General features: G+C 37.9%; 1 non-coding gene across 1 annotated transcript; it reads left to right on the top strand.

The window, feature by feature from the left end:
* The first annotated feature begins 11,288 nt into the window (after nucleotides 1–11,288).
* LOC121204110 (small nucleolar RNA R71) lies at nucleotides 11,289–11,395 on the top strand. Its single transcript, XR_005899038.1, has one exon. It is a non-coding gene; the product is annotated as a small nucleolar RNA R71 (small nucleolar RNA).
* Nucleotides 11,396–15,290: the final 3,895 nt, after the last annotated feature.

Here is a 15,290-nt window from a genome sequence, read left to right as displayed (position 1 = left end):
GTCGGGACTAAACCAACAACTCGGGAAGATTTTACAAAACTTAGAAAATTTTTCCACTAAACAGAGATCACACGCCTATGTGGATATGGGACACGCCCGAATGGGCTGGCCGTGTGGTCACACACACTTGTGCCCCTAACCTGTGTAACTCTATGTTTTGCAATGCATGAACAAATTGATGTCACACGGCCAAGTCACACGCCTGTGTGTTAGGCCGTGTGGGTAATTTAATTTTCATGAAATAGGTGCAAACTTCGCACGCCCAGGACACATGCCCGTGCCTAAGGGCTTGTCATCCACACGGATGAGACATATGCCCATGTCTTTACCTGTGTGCTCAATTCTAAGCATTCTATTTCTCAAAATTAAGGTGCAGGGGACACACGGCCAGAACACATGCCCATGGGACAGACCGTATGTCACACATGGCCTAGACAAACGCCCATGTGTCTACCCTGTGGACAAAATGAAGGCTATTTTCCAAGCCATTTGCCACCCTTATTAACACAAACATTTATACCAATTCAATAGCACAAATCCATGGCACACTTAGGCAACCAAACATCCATAATCATTGTAATAGCCCGAGTTTGGGGCAAGTCAGAATAGTGGTTTCGGGACCACAAATCAGAAGTTTAATAAATTATTTTATTATTATTTTGGACTCATTGCATGTTTAAATTAGTGTATGAAAAATTTGGTGGGTTAATTTTGATGTTCGTGAGCTCAGTTGGGAAAATGGACTAAATCGCATAAAATGCAAAAGTCCTAAATTAATAGCTAAGGTGTCAAATAGCTACAAAATAAAAATTGGGGGTCTTTAAAGAGAAATTAGACCCTGTTGTGATAGTTTGGCCTGCCATGGGAGGTAAAAATGTTGAAAAGTCAACATTAGGCATGTTGGTGACATAATGTGTAATATAATAATACCCTAAGCTTTTAGCCTTCATCTTTTTCATTTATTCTTTCTTCTCAACAAAAATTTTCAGCAAGAAATGGGGTTTTAAGAGCTTGAAATTTTAACAACTTTAAGCCTTTACAAGTAAGTATTTTTATGGCTTTTCTTGAATATTTTCGTACTTTTGAGACCTTGAAGCATAAGCTTTCAAATGAGAGTACTATTTTGCAAAATGATTAAGAGTTTAGGGTTTTTCCATGAAAGTATTTGTAATGTTTGTTGAGTTTTTATGGAAGAAAATGATTCTTGGGTGTCTTATGACCTACTTTTGTGAAAGGTGTTAGTATGAAAACACCTAAAAAAACTATATTGCATAAATTGTAGAATAGATGATAAGTGTGTGAAATAGTGGGTATTTGGAGTTGCTATAAGAGTAGAAAAGTTTCAGCTAGGCTTAAGGTGTGAAGAAATTCGATAAAAATCGATTTTCGGGTCTAGGGGTAAAATAGTCATTTTGTCAAACCCTAGGGACAAAATGGTCATTTTATCAAAGTTATAAATTTTCGATTTGCCTAATTTTAATTAGTGAATAAATAAGTACATTTTGCTATTATAGATCAAGAAATATTGAATCTGAACCTAAACCAGGGGAAAGCCAAGCAAATTGACTAAATCGACTGGTTGCCACAGTTTGTAATCCGAGGTAAGTTACATGTAAATAATACAACTACAATGTTAATGTATGTGTTGAATTGTACTTGAGATTAATATAGCATGAATTGCTTGATTGTGGAATTGAGAAAGCATAATGGTAATAGAGATAGTAGAGTTCCCGTTTGAACCTAGGAAATAAATCGAATATTCATGTCATAACATATGGGTTATTGTGAGATAGTGTAAGACATGTCTGGGACATGCATCAGCCTCGAGACATAAGCCAGTGTAAGACATGTCTGGGACATGCATCAGCCTCAAGACATAAGCCAGTGTAAGACATGCCTGGGACATGCATCGGTTACGAGAGGTGTCAGTGTAAGACCATGTCTGGGACATGGCATCAGCATTGAGACGAGTGCTAGTGTAAGAAATGTTTGGGACATGCATCGGCCTTGAGACGTAAGGCAGTGTAAGACATGTTTGGGACATGCATCGGCTACGAGAGGTGGCAGTGTAAGACCATGTCTGGGACATGGCATCAACACAAATATGCTAGAGCTTGTGTAAGACCATGTTCGGGACATGGCATCGACACAGATATGCTAGAGCTTGTGTAAGACCATGTCTGGGACATGGCATCGGCATTGAGATGAGTGCTAGTGTAAGACATGTCTGGGACATGGCATCAGCACCTGCACCCATGTTTGAGGCTAAATGAGTATCCGATAATGTTCCAAATAGTTCAATGGTAAAAGAATGATTTCAAGTTAACAAGGAATGTATAACCTTGTTGTGAGTGACACAGGTACCTATTTGGTATGTAGGAATGTGAGCTCAATATATGCTATATGAGGTTTATTGACTATTGATTAGTAAGTTTTATTTAAGCCACTTGTGTATTATGATACTTGTTGATGAATGGCAAAGTTATGTTGTATAATTATTTATGTGCAACTTACTAAGCTTTATACTTACTCCCTCTTCTTTTCCATTTTCTTATAGTGCCACCTATCTAGCTCAAGGATCAACGGAAGTCTGAGATATCAATCACACTATCAATCGAAGCACTCGGTATAGTTTGATTTATATTTTTGAATATGGCATGCATAGGGAACTAGACTTATGTTTTGTGTCTTTATAAGTTTGGCCAAATGTGTTGGTTTGGGATAAATCCCTCATTTTGTATTAAACCTTGAATGATGGCTAACATTCATTTTGATTTATATACAAAGATGTCATTTTCAGAGATAAGTAAAATGGACACATGGAATGTTGTTTATTGTGGCTGAATTGGTTGCACGAGATAGCCTTGTATTGTTTTCGGTTCCTAATGTGTAGGAAGTGTAAATAAAGGTGGCAAAGAGGCTTGGTAAATAGCCTTATATTGTCCACACGGATAGGTACAAGGGCATGTGTCTAGGCCGTATGTGACACACGGTTTGCCCTATGGTCGTCTGGTCTAGCCGTGTGTCCCTTGCACATAAAGATTTTAAGTCAGTATGCATGATAGTAAACACACGGGTAGAGACACGTCTTTGTGTCTCAGCTGTGTGATGGACACGGCCTAGCACACCGGCGTGTGCCTTGACCGTGTGACATTTTGGAGATGCTGATGTTAGAAATAGAATGTCCATGTTTTTGCACACGGGCTAGGATATGGGAGTTTCATTGTCGTGTGAAAGACAAGGTCCAGGGACACGGGCGTGTGCCAGGCCGTGTGAAAACCCCTGTAGGTGTGCATTTAGAATTAATTCAACATGAGTGGAGGACAAAGGCGTGTCCATGAATTGCTTAGGCAGTGTGAGCCATACAGGCCATCAGCACGACCATGTCGAATTAGTCACACGGGCGTGTTACCCCTCCCATATGGGCGTGTGTCCCTGTATCTAGTAATGCTTTTTAGACTTTGTGGGAAGATCTGAATCATTCCTGAACAGTTTTAAATGATGGTTGGAACCTCATAGGCCTTTGTTAGGAAGTCCTTGATAAAGAATCAAACAAGTTTTAAATTCGACTAAATTATTACGACTAAGAAAAGGGTGTTTGTATGCGATCGATTTAGGTAACACCTCGTATTCCGTCCCAGCGTAGGGTACAAGTGTGAGGTGTTACATTTAGTGGTATTAGAGCTATGGTTTAGTCGGTTTTAGGACTAACATAGTAAGAGTACGAGTCTAGGTATACATGCTATAACTGTATATTGATAGTGTGACGACTTCTAACGGTTATAAAATTGTATTTTCATATAATAAATGGATCTTGATAGAGCTACGGCGGATGACGTGGAGAGTAATGCGCCAGCTCCCGCTGAAGGGACCGCGCTATTTAAGAGTGAGCCCGTGACTATGGGCCAATAGAGGCTAGAGAAGCCTATCTCCCAATGGTGGACGCTTGGTACACAGAGTTCATTCGTGCGAATCCAAACACTCCACCTCCCACACATCCTTCGATTCCTCAATATGCCCCGGTAGCTCTGCAAGGAGTGGACTTAATTAGGAGAGAGAAGCCTACAGTAGACAAGATTTAGAAACAATGGGCTGAGGAATTCCAGGCTAACATAGATGACGACCCAAAAAAAATAGAGTTTTGGCTAGAAAATACCATCAGAGTATTTGATGAACTATCGTGCACACCTGAAGAATGCATAAAGTGTGCAGTATCGCTCTTGAGAGATTTAGTCTACCAATTGTGGAACACTTTTGTGTCTATGGTACTGAGAGAGAGAGAGTAACTTAGGAATTCTTCCAGGAAGAGTTTCGAAAAAAGTATATTAGCCAAAGGTTTATAGATCAAAAGAGGAAGGAATTTCTAGAGCTAAAGCAATGCCGAATGTCGGTGACGGAATATGAACATGAATTTGTGAGGCTCAGTAAATATGTGCGGGAGTACGTGTCTTCAGAAGCCACTATGTGTAAGAGGTTCGAGGTTGGTCTTAATGAAGATATCCGAGTATTTGTTGGCATCCTAGAACTAAGAGAATTTGTGGTGCTTGTTGAGAGAGCATGCAAGGCAGAGGAGCTGGTAAAAGAGAGGAGCAAAGCGGCTTTTGAATCGCGAGATTCAAAGAAGAGACAGATGGGGAAGTCACATCAGTCTTCGTCTAAGAGATTAAAGGAATTCACTACATGATCAAATGCTTCAATGGGGTTTTCGAATAGAAATAAGAACCGGCAGAACACAACTTCTAGAGCCCAAAACACTTCTGTCACGAGTGTCGGTAGTGCTCGGCCAGATAGGCCAAAATGTTCGTAATGTGGTAGACGCCATTTCAACGAGTGTCGAGGTAAAGAAAGAGGGTGCTTCAAATGTGGGTTACTAGGCCACTTCATCCGAGACTGTCCTAAAATGGAAGAGAGAGAGAGAGAAAAAACAAGAAATGAAGACAAGTAGTGCTCTATTGAGGGGTAGACCACAAAAGAATTCTGGAAGCGGGGTTACTAGCAGGGGTACGCTGGTACGTGATATTCATGACAGGTTTTAAAGATTTAAGAATGAATCATTCTTGAGACTAACTTATTATCACGATTAAGGCAAGTGTACCTATCGAACAGTAGTATAGTTCAGCAAGAACGGATTGTCGAAGCCAAAGGAACCACGAGTACTAGTATTTACTTCCTTTTTATTATCTAGCCTAAAAATTAAGAGGTTTGGTTATCTAAACTAATTACTAAACTAATAATGCATAGAAAATTTGGGAAAATACTTTTGGGAAAATTCGATTGATTAAGACAATACCTAAGGAAAAATCCACCTATACTTCACTTGTTATTTGACTCTGAATTAGACGATTTATTCATTTGACTTGATCCGTAGAAATCCCTCAGTTATATTATTATCTCTCTTGAGACTAATAACGTTTAACCCTAGGTTGAATAATTGAAATCTCTTTCTAATTAACACCCTAGAATTGCATTAACTCGATCTATGGATTCCCTTATTAGGTTTCACCCTAATATGGCAAAATCTTATCACCCTATCTCTAGGTGGGCTATCAACTCCGCTTAATTATGACAAATTTACTCTTAGACAGGGTCTATTCCTCCTCTGAATAAGAGCTTAACTTGAATCAATATCCTGAAATATCAAAACAAGAATTAAGAGCACATAATTAAGAATAAGTCAAATATTTATCATACAATTCAGATAATAATAGCAAGATCCATCTTAGGTTTCATTCCCCTAGGTATTTAGGGGGTTTAGTTCATACTTAATGAGCTCGTAAGGTGATGTTGAGATTACCAGTCTAGCCTAAATCTCTTATAGTCACAACACCCTTAATGAGCTCGGATCTGAATTACCAGTCCAGGCTAAATTCAGACCTTAATCAGATTACCCGTCCGGGCTAAATTTGTAATGCACATATATTCTTCGGGAGGCTTGATCATTCAAGGAACACCCGTCTGGGCTAGATTCCTTTTCATACTTGAGATCACAGATTACCCTTCCGGGCTAAATCCTTACTGCAACACATGCAGGATCTCAGTTCACATGTCAATGAGGGATTATCCATCGATTTCCCTTTGTCAACCTCAACCAAGATATTTTTCACATGTTATCATCAATATACATTTCTATGATATTTCATGCCAATATTAAATGCAATCACGAAGCATTCATAAAGCATACAATTATGCACATTAAGGGTTTACTTCAAGTTACCCAAACTTACCTGTATTCTTTCCAGGATTGTGTTTCGGTTATTTCGAAACTTTGCGTTTACCACGATCGACCTCTGAAATTTGTTCCTCGAGGTCTATAACAACAAAATTAATTCATTAATACTCCACATTGTACATTTCAAGTTTAATATCTACCCCCAGTTCAAATGACTGTTTTGCCTCTAACCTATCACATTTTTACGATTTAGTCCCTAGGCTCGGATAATGAAACACATAACTTTCTATCTTACCCAAGCCTAGCCAAGCAATTTTTCCTTCTTATGGCAGCCCACATTATCCATTAATTTCTCATTTCTACCACACATTTACATCTTTTGCAAAATGGTCCCTATAAGGGTTTCTTATGAAAATCAACTAGAAAAAGATATTTAACACACATTAATCTTTCATATTTCTCCATAATCCATCAAAATGCAAGCAACTCATGCATGGTTAAATTTTTTAAACATGAACCTTAGCATGAAATATGGGTAGAAATGGAGAGAGCAAGTTACCGAGATTTCAAAAATATAAAGAACAAGAAAAACGAGGCTTGGGAGCACCTACTATTAAGCTTGAAAATGTTGAAAACCCTAGTTATGGTGTCCCTTCAATTTTCGATAGCCATGGAGAAGAAAATGGCTGATTTTGGTTTGATTTTTCCCATTTTAATTCATTAAAAGACAAATGACCAAAATGCCCTTATGCCCTTTCTTTAAAATTTCATCCATGCAAGCCCATTTTTGTCCAAAAATTTAGAATTTGGGCAAATTGCTCTGCAAGACCCTATAATTCATAATCTAGAGCAATTTCATACAAATTGCCTCTAGAATCCAAGTTTTGCAATTTATTCAATTTAGTCCTTAATTTCCAATTGGGTATCTTATACTTAGAATTTCTTCATGAAACTTTAACACATGCATATACTCATATTCTAGGCCTCATAATAATCATAAAATAAATATTTTGATGTCAGATTTGTGGTCTCAAAACCACTATTCTGACTAGGCCCCATTTAGTTGCATACTGACTTAGTCATATGAACTCTCTCTCGTATTCCGCTACAGTCTTGTTTCCTTGTTTGAGTTCTAGGAACTCCTTTCGCTTCGAGTCCAAAAACCGTTGGCTAATGTATTTCTTCCTAAACTCAACTTGGAAGAAATCCCAAGTGATATTTTCTTTCGGCACAACTGAAGATATGGTTTTCCACCAATTGTATGCAGTATCCATCAAAAGGGACACAACACACTTCAAACACTTTTCGGGTGTGCATGACAAATCATCTAGCACCCGCATAGTATTCTCAAGCCAAAACTCGGCTCTTTCAGCATCATCATCAACTTTCACGCTGAATTCCTCAGCCACATACTTTCTAAGTTTATCTACCGAGGCTTTACCGATTCTCACTGGTGCCATACCTCGTGGCACACCCTCATCAGTTTGGTCAGGGGGCAGGGGAGGTCTTGGTATATTAGGGCGATTTCTTAGATAATCCCAAAACAATTCATCCATCATATCAAAGAAGGTAGCTCGGGCCTCTTCTCGGCCTTCTGACATTAGCGTTCTACTACTACTGGATACAGCTCGTTGTACGAAAGCTAGAGCATGGCTTTCAGCTCCCTCGGACTCATCTTGTGCTTGATTGGAGACATTTACTATATTCAAAACAATTTAAACAATTAGGAGACGTCACACTATCAACACTCAAACAATGGCATGTATAGCGAACTTTAACAATCCTCTACGGTAGTCCTAGAACTAACTAAACTATAGCTCTGATACCAATAAATGTAACACCCCTCACCCGTATCAAACTCTGGGATAGGGCTCGAGGCATTACCAGACTTAATTATTCATAACATACAAAACTGGTTCACTAAAATTTGCCCAAAATTAAAACTTTTAGAACATATACTATCGTCCCTTAAACAGGCCATCGAGGCCTAAAACTTACATTAAAGCAGTTCGGGACAAAACCAAAAACATCCGGGAAACTTTGGGCACTTAATTAATTTCTAGCTTTGGAGTGTTACACGCCCGTGTATGAGGGGCGGTGTGATTACCCACGCCCGTGTGGTCTAGGGCACATCCATGCCTTTAACCCGTGGGCAACATTGACTTCTAGACACGGCCAAATGCCCATGGGCTTACCCCGTTCCAAAACTTAAGCATTCTGTTAAATCGGCATGGCCCAGACACAAGCCCGTGTGTCCTACCTGTGTACTAATTTGACTCAAATTTTTAGGTGCAGGGGACACACGGCCATACCACACGCCGATGGGGATGGACCGTGTATCACACACGGCCTAGACACACGCCCGTGTGTTGAACTATGTGGGCTTTAATAGGCTATTTTCCAAGCCTTTATTCACCCCTTTCTACTTCTTTTTCTAAAAAAATAACAAAATTCAAAGTAAAACATGATTATACACTTGTAATTTATCTTGATGAAGTTAGTTGTATGGAAACCTTATATCATTGGTTTCATACAAAAAGGTCATTTCCCATCTAGTATTTATGGGTTCTTATATTATTGTAGCACATTAAAAAATTTGGCTTGTCTTTGAACTCATTGCCACCTGTAGCATTCCATCGTAGTGGAGCATGAATATGCAGATAAAGGAAGGTCATAGCCTACTTCAAATATGCCAATTTCCATGGCCTTATACAAAAAGATGAATACATATTTACATGCCTTCATTTGGCAATTCAAATGACACATATGACAAAATGCTCAAAGCCCTATACATGCCATTAACAAAATAGAAGTGTCTTTATACCAAGCTTGACTAGTTGATAGTGTGTTGCTTCTCCAACCGTCTTCCAAATCCTTATGAGTCCTCGTACTCTGAAAAATAGGGAAAAAGAGAGAGAATAAGCATTTTCATGCTTAGTAAGCTCGATTAACCAGAAATTAGACTTGCCAAGTAATTAGCATACATCCATACTTAAATCATGAATTCATCCAATATGAAATGATTTCCTATCACATGCACTCAATCAATGAGTTAGTCACATAATCATATATCATGTAATTTAACTAGATGAGCTCATCATTCAATATTTCATTCATGTATGTATATCCCATGCTGTTCTCGTTGAGTTTCCAGGAAACCTCGATGGAATACCCATTATCCGTCAATTCATAGGAATGATCATTCCATAAATACACTCCCGCGAACCTCACATCATATGGCAGGATTACCAGTCTAGGCTAAATCCCCCATATCATGAACTCGTAAGGTGATGTCGAGATTACCAATCCGGGCTAAATCTCTTATAGTGACAATACCCTTAATGAGCTCAGATCTGAATTACCAGTCCAGGCTAAATTCAAACCCTAATCAGATTACCCGTCCGGGCTAAATCTGTAATGCACATATATTCTTTGGAAGGCTTGATCATTCAAGGAACACCAGTCTGGGCTAGATTCTTTTTCATACTTGAGATCATGGATTACCCGTTTGGGCTAAATCCTTACTGCAACACATGCAGGATCTCAGTTCACATGTCAATAAGGGATTATCCATCGATTTCCCTTTGTCAACCTCAACCAAGATATTTTTCACATGTTATCATCAATATACATTTCTATGATATTTCATGACAATATTAAATGGAATCACCAAGCATTCATAAAGCATACAATTATGCACATTAAGGGTTTACTTCAAGTTACCCGAACTTACCTGTATTCTTTTCAAGATTGTGTTTCGGTTATTTCGAAACTTTGCGTTTACCACGATCGACCTCCGAAATTTGTTTCCTGGGGTCTATAACAACAAAATTAATTCATTAATACTCCACATTGTACATTTCAAGTTTAACATCTACCCCGGTTCAAATGACCGTTTTGCCCCTAACCTATCACATTTTTACAATTTAGTCCCTAGGCTCGGATAATGAAACACATACACTTTCTATCTTACCCAAGCCTAGCCAAACACTTTTTCCTTCTTATGGTAGCCCACATTATCCATTAATTTCTCATTTCTACCACACATTTGCATCTTTTGCAAAATGGTCCCTATAAGGGTTTCTTATAAAAATCAACTAGAAAAAGATGTTTGACACGCATTAATCTTTCATATTCCTCCATAATCCATCAAAATGAAAGCAACTTATGCATGGTTAAATTTTTAAACATGAACCCTAGCATGAAATATGGGTAGAAATGGAGAGAGCAAGTTACCGGGAATTAAAAAATATAAAGAACATGAAAAACGGGGCTTGGGAGCACTTACTATTAAGCTTGAAAATGTTGAAAACCCTAGCTATGGTGTCTCTTCAATTTTTAGAAGCCATGGAGAAGAAAATGGCTGATTTTGGTTTGATTTTTCCCATTTTAATTCATTAAAAAGACAAATGACCAAAATGCCCTTAGGCCATTTCTTTAAAATTTCATCCATGCAAGCCCATTTTTGTCCAAAAATTTAGAATTTGGGCAAATTTCTCTCCAAGACCCTATAATTCATAATATAGAGCAATTTCATACAAATTGCCTCTAGAATCCAAGTTTTGCAATTTATTCAATTTCGTCCCTAATTTCCAATTGGACATCTTATACTTAGAATTTCTTCATGAAACTTTAACACATGCATATACTCATATTCTAGGCCTCATAATAATCATAAAATAAATATTTTGATGTCAGATTTGTGGTCCCGAAATCACTATTCCGATTAGGCCCTATTTCAAGATGTTACATGCATTGTAAGTATTACTATAAGGATTATTTTGAGATCGAGGATTATTACCCATGTAATTTAATTGCTCATTCTCCATGTTGTGGGTGAACCTGTGAAGAACTAAAAAAACCATCAATTTTCTTATTCAAGAGTTTTACCTGATTAGAGAGCATGGTGACCGAATCGACGTTATAAATGCCGGCTGTTTTTGTTGGCTTTGTCATCATGACTTGCCACTGATAATTATTTAGTGACATCTCCTCTATAAATCCATAGGCATCTTCAGGTGTCTTATTATTGATGGTTCCACCAGTAGCTATGTCAACCATTTGTCGAGTCGAAGGATTCAAGCCATTATGAAAGGTTTGAACCTGTAGCCAGAGCGGTAACCCATGGTGAGGGCATCTTCTCAAGAGGTCCTTGTATCTCTCCCATGCATCGTAGAGTGTTTCTAAATCCATCTGCACAAAAGAAGAGATATCATTACGTAATTTAGCCGTTTTAGCCAACGAAAAATATTTTAATAAAAACTTTTTGGTCATTTATTCCCAAGTAGTGATTGACCCCGTGGTAATGAATTCAACCACTATTGAGCTTTGTTTCTCAATGAACAAGGGAATAACCGAAGGTGAATGGTGTCATCAGAAACGTTATTAATTTTAAATGTATCACATATTTCCAAAAAGTTTGCCAAGTAAGCGTTGGGATCTTCGTCCTGCAAACCATCAAACTGAACAAATTACTGTATCATTTGAATTGTGTTAGGTTTTAGTTCAAAAGTATTTGCAGCTACAGCAAGTCTAACTATGCTCGATTCAGTTCCTGTTAAAGAAGATTTAGTATAATCATTCATAGTGCGCGGAGTAGGATTCTGATTAACAGCAATCGTAGGAGGTAGCGAATTTTCTTGGTTTTCAGCCATCTCCTCGGTTGTGGTTGAAGTATTGTCCTCTTGCTCTTCCTCTGTGTATCGTAAGCTTCGCCTTATTTCTCTTCGATTTCTACAAACTTTGCTATCGATCTCACTATCAAACAGTAATGGTCTTGACGGGTTTCTTCTGGTCATAAACTAGAAAAACCTGTCAGAAGAAAATAAATGAAGAATTAGAAAATAAAATAAAAATTTAAATTGAAATAAAAGTAAAATGGCTAAAGTAATAAAAATTGAGTGTTCCTAATAATATCCTAGTTGCCCAAAAACGGCTCCAAAAACTTGGTACGTGATATTCGTGACAGGTTTTAAAGATTTATGAATGAATCGTTCTTGAGACTAACTTATTTTCATGATTAAGGCAAGTGTACCTATCGAACAGTAGTATAGTTCAGCAAGACCAGATTGTCGAACCCAAAGGAACCACGAGTACTAGTGTTTACTTCCTTTTTGTTATCTAGCCTAAAAATTAAGAGGTTTGGTTATCTAAACTAATTACTAAACTAAGAATGCACAGAAAATTTGGGAAAATACTTTTGGGAAAATTCGATTGATTAAGATAATACCTAAGGAAAAATCCACCTAGACTTCACTTGTTATTTGACTCTGAATCAGACGATTTATTCATTTGACTTGATTCGTAGAAATCCCTAAGTTATATTATTATCTCTCTTGAGACTAATAACGTCTAACCCTAGGTTGAATAATTGAAATCTCTTTCTAATTAACACCCTAGAATTGCATTAACTCGATCTATGGATTCCCTTATTAGGTTTCACCCTAATCCAGCAAAATCTTATCACCCTATCTCTAGACGTGCAATCAACTCCGCTTAATTATGACAAATTTACTCTTAGACAAGGTCTATTCCTCCTCTGAATAAGAGCTTAACTTGAATAAATATCATCGACTATCAAAACAAGAATTAAGATCACATAATTAAGAACAAGTCAAATATTTATCATACAATTCAGATAATAATAACAAGATCCGTCTTAGGTTTCATTCCCCTTAGGTATTTAGGGGTTTAGTCCATACTTATGAAAGAAAATTCTCAAAAGCATAAAGATAACAAAACATAACAAAACCCAAAACTCCTAAAGGAACTTGAAAGGAGATCTTCAGTCTTGATGATGAATCCGGCTTTTGAGATGGATCAATCGGCTTTCCTTGAGTACTTCCTTGCTTCCTACTCTGCGTCCCCTTCTTAAGTGCCTCCTCAGGTGTTTAAATAGGCTTTTGGATGCCTAAGAGCCCTAAAAATTGGCCTTTTTCGAACAGAACTATACTTGGGCTTGGCAGGGATACGTCTGTGTGACACGCCCATGTGCAATTACTCCAGCCCGTGGTCAAGGCTGTTGAATAGGCACGAGCGTGTAGTCTACCTGTGTAAGTCGTGCATCAATCCTGCCAAATGGATACGGCCATGTAACACGCCTGTGTGAAGAAGTCCAGGCAGTGTGGATTTCCCATGTGGGTTTATTTTCTCCATTTTTGGCCCGTTTCTCGCTCTTTTTACTCTCCTATGCTCTCCTAAGTATAAAACATGAAATTAAAGGATTAGGAGAATTGAATTCACCAAACCTAAGGAGAAGCCATTCATAAATGGGCTAAGCATGGGATAAAAATATGTATAAATTACGATTTATCAGGCGCCAAGAGATGTTACGGCGAGGTCCGACTGCAGAGCGCCTGTAAGAACTTACGCTATCTGTGCCCGTGAAGAGGCAGAATCTCTAGACGTGATCACGGGTACCTTTTCTATTCATGATATATCTATTGTTGCTTTAATTGACCCGGGGTCTACCCACTTGTAACACCCCAAACCCAGCCTAAAAGTTAAGCCCGAATCTGACGTGTCACATTAAAGTGTTTTTCGAAAACCATGTTTTCATTGAAAAAATCTTTTTATTTGAAAACTTGAGTAAAATCCCGGTTATGTTAGTTTATTTTAAAAAGTGGTACATTGAAAAGTTATTAATTCTATTCCCAAAATTTCTTTTAAGTTGCGGAACCTAATTTTAAAAGTAACTGATTTACGAAAATGTGATGTCAAAAAAACTAAGTTGCGAAATCGTTCCGAAAATGTTGCGGAAACATAGTGTTGTTTAAAAATAGTTATAAATCGAAGGAAATAAAAACCCAAAGTTAAAATCTAGAAACTTTAAGAGGCCTTATTACAAAAGTTGAAAACCTAAAATGGAATCTAAAACATAAATAAAGTCCAAAGGCAGTCGTGTGGCCATCTTCGAGTCCCTCGCAGCACCGATCATCCTAATGCTGGGGATTACCTACATAGTTAATAAACGAGGTGAGTTTGTGAAAACTCAGTGTGTAATCCCCTTACTAGAGTAGCAATTAGTATACCAAAACAAAATCAGAAACAGTCTGGGCCAGAGCCCTTTAACAATAACAATACAGTCCAGTTCAGAGCATACGTGGGCCAAAGCCCACTACAATATCATTTGGGTTACAACCCATAACAAAATCGATTGGGCCTAGCCTAAACCAATAAAAAAACAAGTGGGCCTAAGCCCAATAAAGTGATAGATCTCATAAACAAATATGCAACAGTATGAGGATGCATCTGTGACACCACTAATTTGACCCTAGTCGGGAAGTGGTTTCGGGACCGCTAAATCGAGTTGCAGAAATAATTGAATATAATATTTTATGTCTATTATATGTATATATGCATGTGTGAAAATTTCATGTTTGAATTTTGTTAATTGTAAGTGAATTTTATTAAATAGGACTTATGTGAGAAAAATTAGAAATGTGCTAGGCAAATGTGAAGTGGCCTATTAATGCATGTTATGAAAATGATGGGTTTGCATGTCAAATTACCCAAAATTTGAGCTAGTGGCCGGCCATGCTATGGGTGGAAACATGTTGGGAACATGTTGGCCTAGTGTGTTATGTTAGAAAGAATAAATAAAGGGTTAGTAATTAAGTAATGAAAAGGGAGGGGTGATGAAAACAAAGTTGTCTCATCCATCCCCCCCTCCATTTGCCGTAACTAGATAAAGAAAAGAAAAAAAAAAGAGAAAGGGTGTTCATCCTTTAACACCTTGGCCGAAAATTTGAAGGAGGAAGGAAGAAGAAAGGTTGAAGAGATTCGGCCATGCATGTAACTAGACTAAGGTATGTTTGATGGTGTTCCATGAGATGCATGCATGTTTTAGTTGTTAGTTTGAGTTCTACCTAGCCCATGGTCTAAATCTTGCTATGTGATGGAGATGATATTCGGCCATGGGTGTTGTCTTTCTTGGTTGGTGTTTTGATGTTGTGGTGATGAGGCATGAAGATGATTGAGCTTGAGTGTTTAATAAAAAGGTTTGGATGTGAGAGTGTGTGAGGAGTAGAAATGAGGGGTCTTAGCAACTTCATGAAGGTTCGGCCATGGTGCTTCAATATTGCACTTGTGTTTAACCCTAGGATTAATTAGTTATATGGTT

The sequence above is a fragment of the Gossypium hirsutum genome, chromosome A07, assembly GCF_007990345.1.
Source record: "Gossypium hirsutum isolate 1008001.06 chromosome A07, Gossypium_hirsutum_v2.1, whole genome shotgun sequence".
Classification (NCBI taxonomy): Eukaryota; Viridiplantae; Streptophyta; class Magnoliopsida; order Malvales; family Malvaceae; genus Gossypium; species Gossypium hirsutum.
Note: the sequence above shows the minus strand (reverse complement) of the source record. Positions and strands in the feature narration are given on the sequence as shown.